Genomic DNA, 17,201 nt, shown 5'->3' on the forward strand with positions numbered 1-17,201 from the left:
TTCACTGAATATCTACTACATGTCTGAGGCTGCTAAGGTACTAGGAATGCAGGGACTCTCTTTTCCTGTCGCTGAGAGCCTGGTGTTTTGGAGAGCGGGGTGGGGGCAGAAACATTAAACAAATAATCACAGAGATGCATAGAAAATTACATACTGTGTGTAAGTACTACGGAGATAAAGTAGAAAGAGCCACAGGAGAGTCCAATAATTAACTTTTTTGAAGGAGATCAGATAAAGCTTCTCTAAGAAAGTGGCATTTAAGCTGAGATATGGATGAGCAGGAGGTAAGTAATGATCGTGAGAGATTAAAGGAGGAGGCTGAGAACCTTTCAGGCAAGTGGCAAGGCATGAGTAACATCCTGAAGAGGCAGGAAGCACAACTGATGAAAGCAGGGGTCTCCCAATTTTATTTTGATTATGTAGAACAAGCGGTTAAAAAATTTGACCACACTATTTGTTTGTTTCTTTTTCCATGAGTAGGATATGTGTACTATTGTATTTATATGGTGTATATAATACAAAAATAACAAAAACATAAATGTTTCAATATTACATGAAGTGTACAGAAACCTTTCCATTCTAACAACAAAAAAGAGCACTGTGGTAAATAGATTACACATTTTTATTTTTGAAAATCTTGGTGCAGTACTTTGTGATACAGTGATTAAAAGTCTTTCTATGGCCAGTTTATTTTGATGACTAATTTTAATGGCTATTATAGCTTTAAAACATAATAGTCCACAAAGGAGCATATCTAAATAGGAAAATTACATGATTAGTCAAACTTAGAAAATTATGAATATGATTTTATAATCCATTTGCCCAGGAAGCAAAATTTTTTATTAAAAATTGCCTAGCAATTTGTGATTTCCTGGCATCAGTCAGCTGTCTAGAAAACTGATCAGAGTGTATTGAATATTCAATTTTTAACAAATAAATCTCAAATCCACAGAAATTCTGTATTTAAAAAATTCTAAGGGATTAGAAAACTTTGCCTCCAAAGACATCAAGTGTGCAGAGATGAGAACATTTATGGTTGGTACAATCACATAACTTCCAACATCTATATAATAATGATGGAAACACTTCCAAACATCTGTCTTCAAAAGAGCTCCATCCATAACAAGAGTTTCCTTAAAAGAGAGCATTATTAGCCGTTTCACTCATTAAAACATCAAAGTTACTTCAAATAGGCTAGGCAATTTTAGTTTTAAAAAATGATTAGTAGGCTTGAAATTGAAGAGAAGCATTTGACAGAAATGAGCACATTTTTTTGAAAAGGAAAACAGGAATTCATCTTTATGTAGAATAATTCTTCTAAGAATTTTGCCATGTGTTAACTAGCAAACTTTGGACATCACAGAAGATTTTGATAGTCACTGCCCGTCTTATTTCCAAAGATCTATAAATACTCTATTATAAAAAGCAATGTTTTTAAAAACCAACCTCAATAAAACCTTACTAAAAGGGTAAACTTATTTTTTTTTAAAGAAATCTTGTGTTGCATCAACTGCAGTGCTTTAAAATATTCTGGAAATGGACAGAAGAGTAAGATTGAAGCCATCTAACAGTGCAGGCTTGCAAGCACAATGCTTCCCCAAAAAGCTGCTCCACTTTGTAATGGGGCACCCTCCGACAGACCAAGGTATCAAGGCGGTAATCCTTACCGAAAACGTCAATGAAGTCTACTTTAACAGTTTTGTAGATAAATGTCAAAATAAATCCTAATATTTTCACCATCACCAAAATGTAATATTATCTTGTGACCCCCTGTGTCTTTGTTTATTTCACTCTGTAGACCACTGCTCTGGAGGAACCAAAAGAAAGTCTGGGAAGTTGGAGGGCAAAAAACAATGGGAGTGAGAGACGTGGCTGGTTGAGAAGGCAGGGTAGAGTGTGTGCCCTGGTAGGACATGTTAAAGATTTCCTCAGGGGCACCTGGGTGGGCTCAGTCATTAAGTGTCTGCCTTTGGCTCAGGTCATAATCCCAGGGACCTGGGATCAAGCCCCGCGTCAGGCTCCCTGCTCAGGGGGGAGTCTGCTTGTCCCTCTCCCACTCCCCCTGCTTGTGTTCCCTCTCTCGTTGCCTCTCTCTGTCAAAGAAATAAAGTCTTTAAAAAAAAAATAAAGATTACCTCACGAACAACAGGAGTGACAATCCACTATTGCATTTCATGAGATTTTTAGAAAATTAAAATGTATCTACCAGGTTGTCCTTTATTCCGTTTGTATTATTAGTATTAATATTAGCATTTGGGGTAAAAATTTTTGAATACCTTATAATAATGGTACTTTCTTTTTAACTTTATTTTATTGGGGTAAGAACACATAACATGAGATCCTTCTCTTAACAAATGTATATGTGTACAGTGCATTATTGTTGACTGCAAGCATAAGGTTGTACAGCAGATCTCTAGAGCCTACTCATCTTCCTTAACTGAAAGTCGATGCTCATTGATTAGTGACTCCCCATTTCCCACTTCCTTCAGCCCCTGGCAACCACTATTCCACTCTTCGATTCTATGAATTTGACCATTTTTGATACCTCAGATAAGTGAAATCATACAGTATTTGCCTTTCTGTTACTGTCTTGTTTCACTTAGCATAGCATCCTAAAGGATAATACAACACAGCACATGCTGCAGAATATTTTTGTCTTCTTAAAGGCTAAATAGTATTCCATTGCATGTATACACCACATTTTCTTTTATTCATTCATCTCTGTTTAAAGTGTTGCATTCCATGAAAAACGGACCAGTCTTTATTTTCTTCCACCTCAGTGTTTTTGCTATATTTCTTTTAAAATTTTAATCTTTGTAACCCAAATATCTGAGAACCACTAGTCTACATAAAATCTATGATCCCTTTTACTCTCTAAAATTCTGGGTTTAGGGGTGCCCGGGTGAATCAGTCATTGGGCATCTGCCTTTGGCTCAGGTCATGATCCCAGAGTCCCGGGATCGGGTCCCACATTTGGCTCCCTGCTCAGTGGAGAATCTGTTTCTCACTCTGACCCTCACCCTGTTTGTGCTCTCTCTCTCCCTCTCTCACCAATAAATAAATAAATAAAATCTTAAAATAAATAAATAAAATTCTGGGTTTATATACTTTATACTTAGAAAAAAAGATTGAAGCCCATGTGGAACGAGCCATTGCGTTTTTGCTGTGGTTTTAGAATAGAAATAAACTGTCCTTGTGTAAGATGGTTACCTATCATTAAAGATGCCACATAAAGTTTTCTGTGGGTCGCAAGGGTTTGGACAACCCACAGATTACACCGCTCTTTCTGGTCAGCTTTCTAGCAGCTATTATGCTGGATATATTCTTACATACCCTTCATCAAGTGTGCTGATAATTACTTGAAGCTTTTAGAAAAGCATAGAGTAACAATGTAAAATATTCCAGAAAAAAAATGGAAATATTTACATACATTTTTCAGGTTTCCAAAAATTGATTATTCTGGGAGTGAGAAATCTTGGGAATTGAATGAAAGCCAGATTTCACTTTTTGCATGTTTACTGTCATATAGGCACATCCTTCATGGCAATGACTCTGTAAAGTATAAATATATTTATAGAACTTATTCTCTGGCATTATCCGTGAGAATAAAGCCCCAAACGTGCATGAAACTTGTTTTTATAGTAACTGATAGTTGTCAAGTTGTCAAGAAAAGTAAAAACAAAACAAAACAAAACAAAAGAAGCAAAAAAAATGAACTATAATGTGTGACTGGGTTTTATTTCAATAAATCCATAAATATGATACTTCTTAGAGTAAACTTAGATATTAATATTAGCATTCGTATTTGATGTTAAATATTTCAGATAAGTTACAGTAGTAATACTCCCAGTAGGAAGATTTCATTTACACATAGCTAGAAGGAGGTCTCATGCAACCAAGACCTCATTATTTTTACCAAGTTATTTGTGACATGTACTGATCTAAAGGATATCAGAGATAATTAAAAGTAAATCTCACTTGTCAAAAAAAGATATTTAGAGTATACTGTGTCTTGATATCACTTTTATTTTATAGGAACAAATATAGGAACCACTATGAATTGTCTGTATTTTTTGTAGGTGCTTATATTAATCTTAAACTGTGACTTTCAACAAGCTTTCACAGTTCCCATCAAAGATTTTCCACAAACTGTGCCATGGCTAAAATATAAACACTCAAATTTTTAAAAGGAGCACAAATTTGTGGTGCAAAGAAATTTTTAAAAAAGGATAAAGTTAAACATTATTCTTAGGTACAGTAATAAGATATGATAGGGCCGTACCTGGACAAATAGCTAAAAACCTAGAGTAAGCTGTGAGCCCTCTAATGCATTCCATTTCAAATTTCATTTTTTTAAAAAGCTACAAAAGAAAAAAAATATTTTACCTTCTACATAATTATGGACTCTAAAGACATTGCTTGTTAGCTTGTAGTAATAAAATACTTTAAACATATCAAATAAAAATTCCCTAAAATATTAAGCATGTAGAAGCAGTAACATGCGTTTTGACTGCTATAGTCTATTCTTCAGAGCATACAGTTGGAAATCTTAAATTCTGTTATGAAAAAGCCCTTGAATGCTCTACTTTTTCTAACGGAGAAGTGAACACAATAAAGTACACAGCAGCAGTTTTTAGAGGAAAATGAATAAAGTCTATTCAGAACTTCATTAATTCAACTGAATTTCTTATTTCCTAGTTTATGGACTATACTCAACTGTTTTATGTTCCATTTCCCAGGGAGATGAATTGTTAGTCTACTAACTGAGTAGTTCTGAATAGTATGGATCGCAATAGTTCTCTTTTACCTAAATTTCCCTTTTAAATGGAATATTTCAACATATTATAAATATATGGGTAAGTATGTGGATATGAATAAGTATATCAATGAAAAATTATCTTATAAGTGAGTCTCAAACTCTTTAGAATTGAAATTGTTAGAGTTTTTTAGAATTCAGATCCACAACAACAAAGGCTCACATTATGTGAGGTTAGGACCACACTTGATGAGGGTATGGAAAGTAAGGAGCAGAAGTACCTTCTACCAAGGAGGATAGGCATTAAATGCTGAGTTTTTAAATGTTCTTCTATAGTCTTAACATAAAAATGATCTTGCCCTTGGATCATTATATTTTTCCCAAAATTTTGGGTACATTCTCCATCTAGTTCCAAACAATACGAAAATTGTCCTTCCATTTAGTCAAATTGATCTTTGTCTCTTCTGACTACAGTATTTTGAAGTACAATTGAGGGAGCACTGCTGCTTGAGGACTAGAAGACTGCTTAGTGGTAGAGTAAGTCTTTTTCAAAGTCAAGGAAATTTTAGCCATAAATAGGTTAAATTTCCATTCTTGATGATGCAGGCATCTGAACCAGCCAACTTTGATGCCTGTAAATATAGTATATCACCAGTAATTATAAATTAAAGTGGACATGTAGGCTGTATAATTTATAATATAATTTTGTAATTCAATCCTGATAGAGAAATATTTAGGGCACTTAACATCAGATACATGATCACAAACAGCACCCCTCCCCCAGTCCTGAGACTATAAGAGCTTATTAAGTTTTGTCCATGTTTTAAAAAATAAATATCACTCAAATGTAACTGCCTTCTCTGAATTTTCTATTCTGTTCCATTGATCTATGTGTCTATTTTTGTACCAGTACCATACTGTTTTGATTACTAGAGCTTTGTAGTATAACTTGAATTCTGGAATTGTTCTTTTTGTTTGGTTCTTCTTTCAAAATTGCTTTGTAGCAGCATTATTTACAATAACCAAATTATGGAAGCAGCCAAAGTGTCCATTGATAGATGAGTGGTTAAAGGAGATGTGTAGAGGCACCTGGGTGGCTCAGTTGGTGAAGCGGCTGACTACTGATTTCAGCTCAGGTCATGATCTCGGGGTCCTGGGATCGAGCCCCCCATCGGGCTCTGTGCTCAGCAGGGAGTCTGCTGGAGATTCTCTCTCTCCCTCTCCATGCACTTCTCCCCCTGGTTGTGCTCCCTCTCTCTCTAAAATAAACAAATTAATCTTTTAAAAAACGATGTGGTGTATATATATGCAATAGAATATTACTCAGCCATCAAAAAGAATGAAATCTTACCATTTGCAATGACATGGGTGGAGCTAGAGAGTATTATGCTAAGTGAAATAAGTCAGTCAGAGAAAGACAAATACCATATGATTTCACTCATATGTGGAATTTAAGAAACAAAACAAACAAGCAAAAAAAAAAAAAAAGAGAGAGAGAGAGAGGCAAACCAAGAAAGAACTGTTGATCACCCCTTCTGTCTGTAAATTCTCTTGGCTTCCAGGATGTTACTCTCTTCCATTCCTTTTTCTTCTTTGAATGTTCTTTCTCACTTTCCTCTATTATCATCTTCTTCTCGATATCCCTATTGAAATATATTTTCTCCATTTTTCTGCTTTAGACTTCAAATAATAAATGCTGGCAACTTTAAGTTATAGGTACTCATTTTTTAGAATATACCTGAATATATAGCACTTGTAATTCAATAGAACCCAAACTTGCCACATTATTTGTCCTTCTCCATAGCCCTTCTCTCTGAGAATTGTTTAAAGACATTATCAAGCATCTAGTGGGTTTTCCTTATCTTTTTCTAGTTCATTAACAAAAATTTTTTATATGTTGTCTATATCTCTAATCCTCCCAGACCATCTTATTCTCTGCAACCTGAGGGATTTTTCTAGAATACAAATCTAACCTTGTCACACATCTGCTTAAAATATTTCAATTGGCCATCAAAATATAAAGATGATTTCTGAAATCTTTAGCATGGAATTTAAGACTTTTTATAATGAAGCTCTCCTTTTCCTTCTCTCATCATATCCATTCACTCATTTATTCATCAATTTGGTTCTATCGGTCAATCTATTAGGCACTAAGATTATGAGGTCAGAAATAACCCCATAGATCTTTTAAGCTTACCCACTTCCACTGTACCCACATGGACGGTTCTACCTCTAAGAATGTCTTGATCTTTCGGGTATCATGCCTTTGCCCCTGAAATTTTCACTTACCTGATTGTTCTTGCATTCTCTGGCCATCTCACCGTGTCCTACTCACCCTTAGAGTGACTGAAATTGCCCATCTTTCTTCAAGTTATAAGTAATTTCTCCTACTTAAGTTCCAGTAGAATGTTCTCCAAACTGCCTGTTAATTAACTGTAATTTTTTAATATTATACAGAAACTACTATGTAATATTACATTAACATATAGTACTATGTATTATAGGGACAAAAATGTCTTTGGAGTTAGTAAAATTCAGTCTCAAGTCCTGACTCTGTCATCTATTATCTGTGTGATTTATTCTAGGAAAATTACTTAAGCTCTCTGTGCTCCTCTTTCTTGGTATATGAAAAAGGCTTAATGGGTCTAGTTATATACCTTAATCTAGATACCTAAATTTATGCCTCTATCTCTATAAACCCATTTACTGCTGTAATATATCTTTGATCAATGCATTTTATTTAAGGGCAGAGATTCTGATATGTAGATAATGTATACACAGTTGATTCAAGGCATCTTATAAAATGCATACCAGTACCCATATATGATGATACCCATGTCCCTATCCTCAACAGTGTCCACTTTTCTTGATTAAGGTGCAGACATTAATAAGATTAGTTGGGTTAAATAACCAGCAGTGTTTATAACTAAATAGAACATGTGCTTATGTGGCATTTTAAGCAATACCTATATGACATTAGGCAGCCATTTAGCTATTCTGAACTTCAGTGTCCTAATTTATAGAATGAGAAAGTAGTAGTAGAGTTCTCAGTTCTAAATTCTCATTCTGATATTTAATTCCATAATCCATAGAACTCTGGTTACAAAAGTAGTACTATAATAATAATACCAGAAACTCTGATAGTGCTTCATTGATTTTAAAAATTTTATATGCTTTACCTATTTTATTCTAATGGTTTTGAGAGATGAGCAAGTTGTTACTATTATCTTCTAAGATGAGAAAACCAATGATAATACCCAAATGATGCAGGCATATCAGATAGCTAGTTAAAACTTGGTCTTCTGTTTTCCTTCTGCTATGCTAGTAGTTTCTGACCAGTGGGCTCAGGACCCCGTGGAAGTCTCTCTCTCCCTCTCAAATTTTACATTTTATAAGCCTTAGTAGGAGTAATCTTTGCAGTTGAGCATATGGGAATTTTTTTTAACACTTTGGTTTTTTTCAATCGTAAGAAAAATCTATCTATTCATCTATCTGTCTACCATTGACATTGGCTTTATAATTTTATGAAAGGGTGACACAATGTAGTTTGAAAGAAAAGCAACAGACCAAGTATCCAAGCAATTCGAATTCCCATCTCTGTTCTTCCTCCTGCTTAGATAGTCTGCCTTTTATCTACATCAAATTTCCCATGTGTAGAACAGAAAATAGCAGCCACTCAATGAACTCTCCATTATGATACATACATATTTAAAGAAAATTAGAGCAAGCCTAAAGTCCTATTTGGCCATTCATTTCAATCCTCTACTTTTTTCTCAAGCCTTTTCTTACGCTGCTCAAAGCAGTAAAGATGCTAATTTATTATGTAAATTAAGGTTCTTACCGTTTTTGAAAGTGCACAACCAGATAAGGACCTAGAGCGAAAAGTCATGGCAGGTAATGGAGCAGCCATGGATTATCAAACTGCGGAACGTGGTTATGCCACCAACACAGCTGGTGGAAACATGGATGTCCTCATAAATAAGACATATCTGAGCTTTGTTCCACTAGACCGTGATCTCCTTGAGTAGGCATCTGCTTTTAATTCATCTTTATGTCCACAGTATTCCATTACAGGACACAGAGTAGACACCTAATTAATATTTTGGGAAAGTGGAAAGAATATGGAATCCCAGCTCTGCTGCTTACATGTGTGAAATTGGGCAAAATACTTAGTTGTATCCCTTATAACATGGTACTAGTAATAGTTACTTCACAGGATTATTTTAACTTTTAAATGTGCTTGGCATTTGTTTGATGCTCAGTAAATATTAATTTCCCTTCCATTAATCTTGAATGAATTAAAGAATATTTTCTGTTTTAGGTAGGATTTTTTTTTTTTTTTTTTGAGCAAAGGCCCTAATCTATAAGTGTGCACAGAATATGCTGGATATCGCAAAAATGTTTGTGATTACACTGCAAAATAATTTAAAAGGGTCATTGATGTAGGGAAATAGGCTGAGGATAAAACCACATGAATAGATTGAGGTCATCGTGTTAAAGATTTCAAATTCCATACCCAATAATTTCAACTTTTCCTTCTAAGAAATGGGAAAGTATTGTAGTTGACCAGTGCCAAACTTAAATTTATGATTTAGAAATAGTCCATGAGCAAGAGTTTAAAGATAGACTTTGAGGGTGCCGATCCTCATAGAGGTCCAGACAAGACATAATGAGGGTTCTGGATGGAGGCACCAGCATTGGGGATGGAACAGAGTAGATGGAGGTGAAGCCAAGTCATTTGCTATCTTGGCAGGACTTGACAAGAGATTAGATGTAAGGAATGCAAGAGCAGAAGGATCTGAGGGTGGCTCCAATATTTCTAATTTCAAAACTAGGTGAATGACTGCTGTTGATATTCGCTAAGATAGGAATAATTTATATAACCATATAACTGGAGGAAGGTTCATTGGAAAACAATGATAATAATTCAGTGTTAAACTATAACTGCCATTTATTAAGTACCTAAACTGCCACATGCTTTATCTTATTTAACCTTCATACTGCTTCTTTGAGATAGATATTATTTTTTTCCATTTTACATGTAAGAAAAATGAGGCTCAGACATATGGATTTGTCCAAATTTACTGAGCTGAATAAGAATTTGAGTACGTGTTGATTCTAAAGATTATGTCTGTAAATGATATGCTACATTATGTGTCATTAAAGATTTGGAAAATTAGTTTAATGAGGAAAAAGCAAAACATTTGGCATTATTTAGCCCAGAGAAGTAAAGGCATGTTAATAGCGTGAAGCTTTTTTTATATGAAAATTGGAAAATTGCCTTTTTTTACAGAAGGCCAAAAAATATCAATATTTTGGAGTTAGATTGAAGTCAAAACAGATAAGTTATTAAAAAGAACTCATTAAGTCAAAGAAATGTAAGACATTAGAATTGAAATGAGAATTTAAAAGGTTGAAAACCACATCTTTGGGGAATGGTGTATAAAAGTGTAAAAAATGTCCCGCTAGATTCACATCCTAAGAATAGTGCTCCGGAAAATGTGGGAGGAAATGTATGGCTGTTTTTGTTTTGGAAATTGTTTAATGTCACACACATTTTGCCTAAAAGCATGCAAGAGGTTGTTGTCCTATTAGACAGGAAAGAAGCAGCTCTTATACAAATCAGTAAGTAAATTAGAAACTACAGCAGCAAAATAGGCCAAAAAAAGTCCTATGACCAAGCAAGGCACAAAGGAAAGAATACAAATGACCAATACCCATATGGTGAATACCCTACCTATTATTAATCAAAGAAAGGAAAATTAAAACAATAATATAACATTATTAAATTTACAAATATATTTGTGATAATATTGTCATCTAGGGTAAGGGAAAATAGCTTTTTTTTTTAAAGATTTTATTTATTTATTTGACAGAGAGAGACACAGTGAGAGAGGGAACACAAGCAGGAGGAGTGGGAGAGGGAGGGAGAAGCGAAGCAGGCTTCCCGCAGAGCAGGGAGCTCGACGCGGGGCTCGATCCCAAGACCCTGGGATCATGACCTGAGCCGAAGGCAGACGCTTAACGACTGAGCCACCCAGGCGCCCCAGGGAAAATAGCTTTTGATGGAAATGTTAATTGGAAATAATCATGACAATAACAATACTAAACACTTCTAAGAGTTTCCTCTCTGGCAAGCACTCTGATGATTATTTTGCCTATTTTATCTATCAAATCTTCACAGTCATCATGTGAAGTAGTTCTATGAATCCCATTGTACAGATAAGGAAACTCATCCACATGGAATCAGCCTGTGGTCACACAAGCAGACTGACGCTCTGTGGATATCCCCTTGGACAAGACTGTTGTCAACAAGGATGTCTTCAGAGACCCTGCTCTTAAACGAAAGGCCCGACAAGAGGCCAAGGTCAAGTTCGAGGAGAGGTACAAGACCGGCAAGAACAAGTGGTTCTTCCAGAAGCTGTGGTTTTAGATTTGTTTGGTTTCAGTCATTAAAAATACCCCAAAAAAACCTGGTTTTTTTTCACCATATAATGTATTTTTAAGAATATATGGAACAGTGGAAGTGGATTGGAAGGAATCACAGAAGGTCAAGTTAATACCTATGGTGGAGAAAGAAATGGGGATGAGAAATGTTTATCTCGATTGTGGAGATAGTTTCACAGGTGTGTAGATATGTCAAAAGTGATCAAACTGTAAACTTTAAACAGGGGCAGGTTTTTGTATGTCACCTATACCTCAGTGATGATTGTGGTACATGAACAGATGAGTGATTAATTCTAGTCCATTCTCCCGAGGACCAAATAAAATAGAAATACATAGGGCCAGTGGCCAAAGAACTCCAGGACTCTCAAATTTTGATGTGCGTGAGAATCACTGAGGTACCTGCTGAAAAACACATCTGGGGGCCTCACATCCAGAGATTCTGAACCTGCATTTTTTAAACATACACCTCAAATGATTCTCCCGTAAGTAGACCCTGGGCCACACTGGACGCACCATGAAGTAGGTTACGCCAAGCTACCGTGAGAGTGCTAGCAAATGGGCCAGCAGGGGCAAAGGCGGTGGGACATCTGCCCAGCACCAGCAGCAAAGAAATGACAGTCAATGCAGCTGGCCCTGCCCCAGGCAGCTTTTGCGAGAGCCAACCCCAGTGGGCCGGGCCCGGGGGCCGGTGGCGGGGGTGGTTTGGGTGGTGGAAATGGACAACAGCCTGCATTCTACCCTCCCGAACACTCCATTCAAACTGAAGGGTACCTAAATAATTAAACGTGCAAACCCTTTACCTCAGCGATTCAAGAATTCCTCTTAAAGAAATGATTAAAGCTTTGATAAAAATTGATGTATGAGAGTAGACAGCATCACATTTTATATAATAGTAAGAAATCAGAAACAACCCAGGGTCCTGCAATTGAGAATAATTAATAGTTATAAATCAATACCGTGGATGCAATCTGTATTATAATACTTAGAAGATTATTTAATTTCATGGAGGATCATTACATTATATTTAATTAGTAAGGAAATTGCAGAAGAATCTATATAGTATAATTATAATCTCTATGAACACAAACCTATATAAACACACACACACACATACCTGAAATATTGGGAAGTTTCTTCATAGAAATGTTAACATGTTCATCCCTAAGTACTTAGGATATCGGTGATACTTAACTGCATGTCTGTATGTTCTAATTTTTCCTCGGTGAGTATGTTAAAACAAACAATCTCTTTGTCACAATCACAAGCTCCACACCGGTGACTCTTCAGGATACATGAGACCTGAACAAATCCAACAGAAACACGAAGGTCAAAAAAAGCATAACTGAGTCAACGGGGTGAAAATCTGCATCTTTTAACAAACATCTGAAAGGTTACTCAAGGACAAAGAAGACTTCCGCTAAGTTGTACTGATGGGAGTAAACAATGGAAAAGCTACTGTCTTCATTCCCCACTAATGTATCTGCTAACACTTGCTTTTAGTGGTTCTGGGATCCTGTCTAATCCCTGGGTGTCCTAAATGATGGCACTTTCACAGCTTCCTGTGGTAGATAGATTATTCTAAAAACTCACAGTTTTTATGGTCAGAGGACTCTTTCCTGAAAATCCATTCTAAGGGTTCTCCTTCAATTTCCTCCTGCTCTGTCTTCCTTCCATCTTAGTAATTATTGATTGTTTCTAACTTCTGCAGCCTGACTCATCCTGTAGGTGTTTATGGCAGCAATCTGTATTCTCAGATATTTCCTCTGTAGTCAAACTCATTCGTACCCTCATCACCTTAGTGTGAATTCTCTGTATGTCCTCCAGTTGGGCTCAAGTGTATGTGATTTTTCCATCGTGTTTAAAACTCTCACTCATGGTGAAGATAATTAAAACTATCTTTTTAGAAAAATGTTAATAGCTGGTCAGACTATGATTTACCTACTAGTAACTTTTTGGCCCTGAGAAAATGTACCCAAAATATGAACATAATGAGTTAGCCTTCACTTTGTTTAGTCAGCAGAAATAGGAGCAATTTATTTTCCGTGGATGATTAGAATGCTTTACTGAGAAGCTTATTGACCTTTTAAGCCGACGTTCTGTCAGACAATGTGACATTCTGCCCAAGCCTGTGATCCATGAGGTTTCCCCCAAAGGTTGTTATTAGGAGGAGGAGGAAGGATAATGCGCTGATGGCACCCAGGGATTGTTTTGCTTATTTTTGCAAGACTGTGTGAATCTGCCTAATTAGGGAATATGGAGCAGACTTTGGAACCAGACAAGCCTGACGAGAAAGCCAAATCTGCCACCCACCAGCTGTATGACCACAGGTGTGTTGGGTAAAGTCTGCAAACCTTTGTTTCTTTATTTATAAGAAGAGGATACTAATATCTACGAATTAAAGTAGTAAAGTATTTTTTTTTTTGTTCAGAATCTCTTCCATGAAAGTTTTTTGAATGAATTAAGGAAAAAATTTAACTTTTGCACTTCATACTCTTTTCAAGAGTATAATGACAGCCCTTAGACACAGATTCAGATCTTATTGATAAGTGTTGCAATGATGCTCAGTTTCTTTTTACACTTTTCATGGTTTTAAACATTCATTTCAATCCAAATGAATGGTATTTTTCAACCAGAAATGATATTAACTTATTTCATTTTTTATGCATTGATCATGACAACAACCGCCATTCAACAATCCTTACAGAGAAAATGATACCTTATAAACAAAAATAGAAGTATAACCAGGGACTCAGCTATCCATCTTAATTAGTAGGCACATACCACTATTTATAGACCTGCCACCTGATACTCTCCCCCTGCCCTTTAATGCACATGCATCTGTTTGCTTTCTAAATGCTGTCAGTAATAATGTCAAATTATATAGAAGTATTTATCTTGACAGTATTCCTTCACTTTCCCTAGACTTTCTTATTTTAGATCATAGTTGGCCATTTGGTGACTTTTTGTATACTTTCTACTAGTTACAACCATGGACTTTGTGTCAGGCAGACCGGAGGTATCTATTCCTAGAGTTATCATATGTATTGTGCCCATAGGTAAATTACTTACCTTGTCTAGATTTACTGTCTATCCACAATAACGGTCTCTAAGTGGTTATACTAAGTATTTGTTTAGATAATGTTGATAAAGCATTTAGCACAAATCTTGCCACATTTGAAGTACTCACTTTAACTCTGTTAATATCATTGAAATTCAATTTAAAAAGCATAATGCATATATCTGATTTGGGGCTAGGACACTAAAAGCTCAGGAAATCCCGCCATTTGGGGCCACATGGATGGACCCGAAAGACATTATACTCAGTGAAATAAGCCAGACATAGAAAGACACCTACTCTATGATCTCACTTCTTTGTGGAATCTAAAATAGTCAAACCAAAAGAAACAGTAAAATTGTGCCTCCCAAGGGCTTGGGCGAGGTGGGGAGGTGGGGGAGATAATGATCAGAGGGCACACGGTTTCAGTAATCGGGAGAACTATTATACAGCAGAGTGCCTGTAGCTAATGACACGGTATTGTATACTTAGAGGTTGCTTTACTCATGGACGTCCCTTAACAAGGCCTTAGCAGTGTTTTGGCCGACTCTGGCACACTCGGCATGCTCAAGGACTCTCTCGTAGACTCCCACATCATTATACTACCTCTTACTCTTGTCTGCCCTGCCGGTTCCCAGGCTGGTAGTCTTTCCTCTTCATTGTTCTCTCTCTCTGCTCTGAATCTCAGCTGCAGAGTTGTTGGGGTTTTTTCTTTTTCTTTTAATGAAGAAAACTTTCTTCCCAATGATCTAGGCAAGATTTTCATGAATGGGAACTGCTCCCTCAAATCTGAGACAATATCCTCCCAGGTTCTCTTTTCCTTTCTTACCAGCTGTTTGTCACAAATATCAACACGTTCTCCTTTGTTGTGCATTTAGTTTTCTTTCAGCAAATAACCTTGATTCTACATAACAAAAGGGAGTGTAGACAGCTGACCTAGGAAACAAAACTTTTTACCCCTAGGACCCGGGATGGGCATTAAGGGGACCACATATGTCCACTAATTAAAAATATACATGTATTATTCCCTGTTATATATACATCTGTTCCTCTGTGGATGCCTTCCACTATCTTGTGATTTTTTTCACTCAGTTCTAGTGGATTCCATAGCATTCCTCATGGAAGATCTAGCTCAGTTTCTCCTTCCTCTTCAAGCCTTCAGTCTTCTCAAGTCCTCTCAAGTCCTCTCTTGCTTACTGACTCACAGAGAATAAGGCTATTTAATATGATATTGTAATTTAATTTGTACAAATTCTGACACATGATTCCATGTATTTTTCAGGGCTTTCTCTAGACTCAGAGGAAATGTGTTTTCCTTAAACTTATATGCTCACAAGAATTAGTTCTCAGGGGGCGCCTGGGTGGCTCAGTCAGTTAAACGTCTGCCTTTGGCTCAGGTCATGATCCCAGGGTCCTGGGATCGAGCCCCGAATCAGGCTCCCTGCTTGGCGGGAAGCCTGCTTCTCCCTCCCCCACTTCCCCTGCTTGTGTTCCTGCTCTCGCTGTGTCTCTCTCTCTGTGTCAAATAAATACATAAAGATCTCTAAAAAATAAAAATAAATAAATAAAAAAGGGGACTACCTCCTTTAAAAAAAAAAAGAATTAGTTCTCAGCCTTAGACTGAACAAAAAGATGATTGAGAAGACAGAGAATTAACAGGATGAAGATGAAGAAGCCATCTTAAAGGAGGAACAAAAGTTAGCCAGGTTGCCTTAGTTTTAAAGCGGAGCCTGAGACTAAGGCTTATATGCAGGTAGTTTGTTTGGGAATTGATCCTAAGCTGCACAAGTAAGGGACAGCAGGAGCAAAACAGGGAAGTTGGGCAAACCAATGTAAGCATATGTTATTGGGTTGGATACCAAGACCAGTAACTGGTGCTTGATTATGTGGAACTTTCTCAGGAATGTTTTAGAATATTCTCAAAACTATCCACCCAGAGGGTGAAGGAGGAAACATTTATTTATATCTCCTATTGTTCAAGAATGGTATTTACCCAAAGAATACAAAAATGCTAATTTAAAGGAATACATGCATTCCTATGTTCATAATAGCATTATTTACAATAGCCAAGATATGGAAGCAGCCCAAGCATCCAACAATTGATGAGTAGATAAAAAAGGGGGGGAAATCGGAAGGGGAGACAAACCATGAGAGACGATGGACTCTGAAAAACAAACTGAGGGTTCTAGAGGGGAGGGGGGTGGGGGGATGGGTTAGCCTGGTGATGGGTATTAAAGAGGGCACATTCTGCACGGAGCACTGGGTGTTATATGCAAACAATGAATCATGGAACACTACATCCAAAACTAATGATGTAATGTATGGTGATTAACATAACAATAAAAAATTTAAAAAATAAAACAAAAAAGATATATATATGTATGTGGTGTGTGTATATATATGTATATATAATGGAATATGATTCAGCCATAAAGAATGAAATCTTGCCATTTGCAATGACACGGATGGAGCTAGAGAGTATAATGCCAAGCGAAGTAAGTCAGTTAGAGAAAAGCAAGTATCATATGATTTTAGTCATATGTGGAATTTAAGATACAAGACAAATGAGAAAAAAAAAGAGAGAAAGAGAGAGACAAAACCAAGAAATAGACTCTTAATTATAGAGAACTGATGGTTACCAGAGAGGAGGAGGTGGGAGCATGTATTAAACAGGTGATGGGGATTAATGAGTGCAGTTGTCTTTTTTTTTTAAGATTTTATTTATTTATTTGACAGAGAGAGACACAGTGAGAGAGGGAACACAAGCAGGGGGAGTGGGAGAGGGAGAAGCAGGTTTCCCGCCGAGCAGGGAGCCCAATGCGGGGCTCAATTCCAGGACCCTGGGATCATGACCTGAGCTGAAGGCAGTTGCTTAACCGACTGAGCCACCCAGGTGCCCTGAGTTCACTTGTCTTGATGAGAATGGGTGATATATGGAATTGT

General features: G+C 36.6%; 1 pseudogene; it reads left to right on the top strand.

Annotated features, from left to right (window-relative positions):
- The first annotated feature begins 269 nt into the window (after window positions 1-269).
- The window catches only part of LOC113934134, a 29,736-nt pseudogene continuing 12,804 nt past the window's right edge, over window positions 270-17,201 (top strand).

The sequence above is a fragment of the Zalophus californianus genome, chromosome 13, assembly GCF_009762305.2.
Source record: "Zalophus californianus isolate mZalCal1 chromosome 13, mZalCal1.pri.v2, whole genome shotgun sequence".
In the NCBI taxonomy this organism is placed as follows: Eukaryota; Metazoa; Chordata; class Mammalia; order Carnivora; family Otariidae; genus Zalophus; species Zalophus californianus.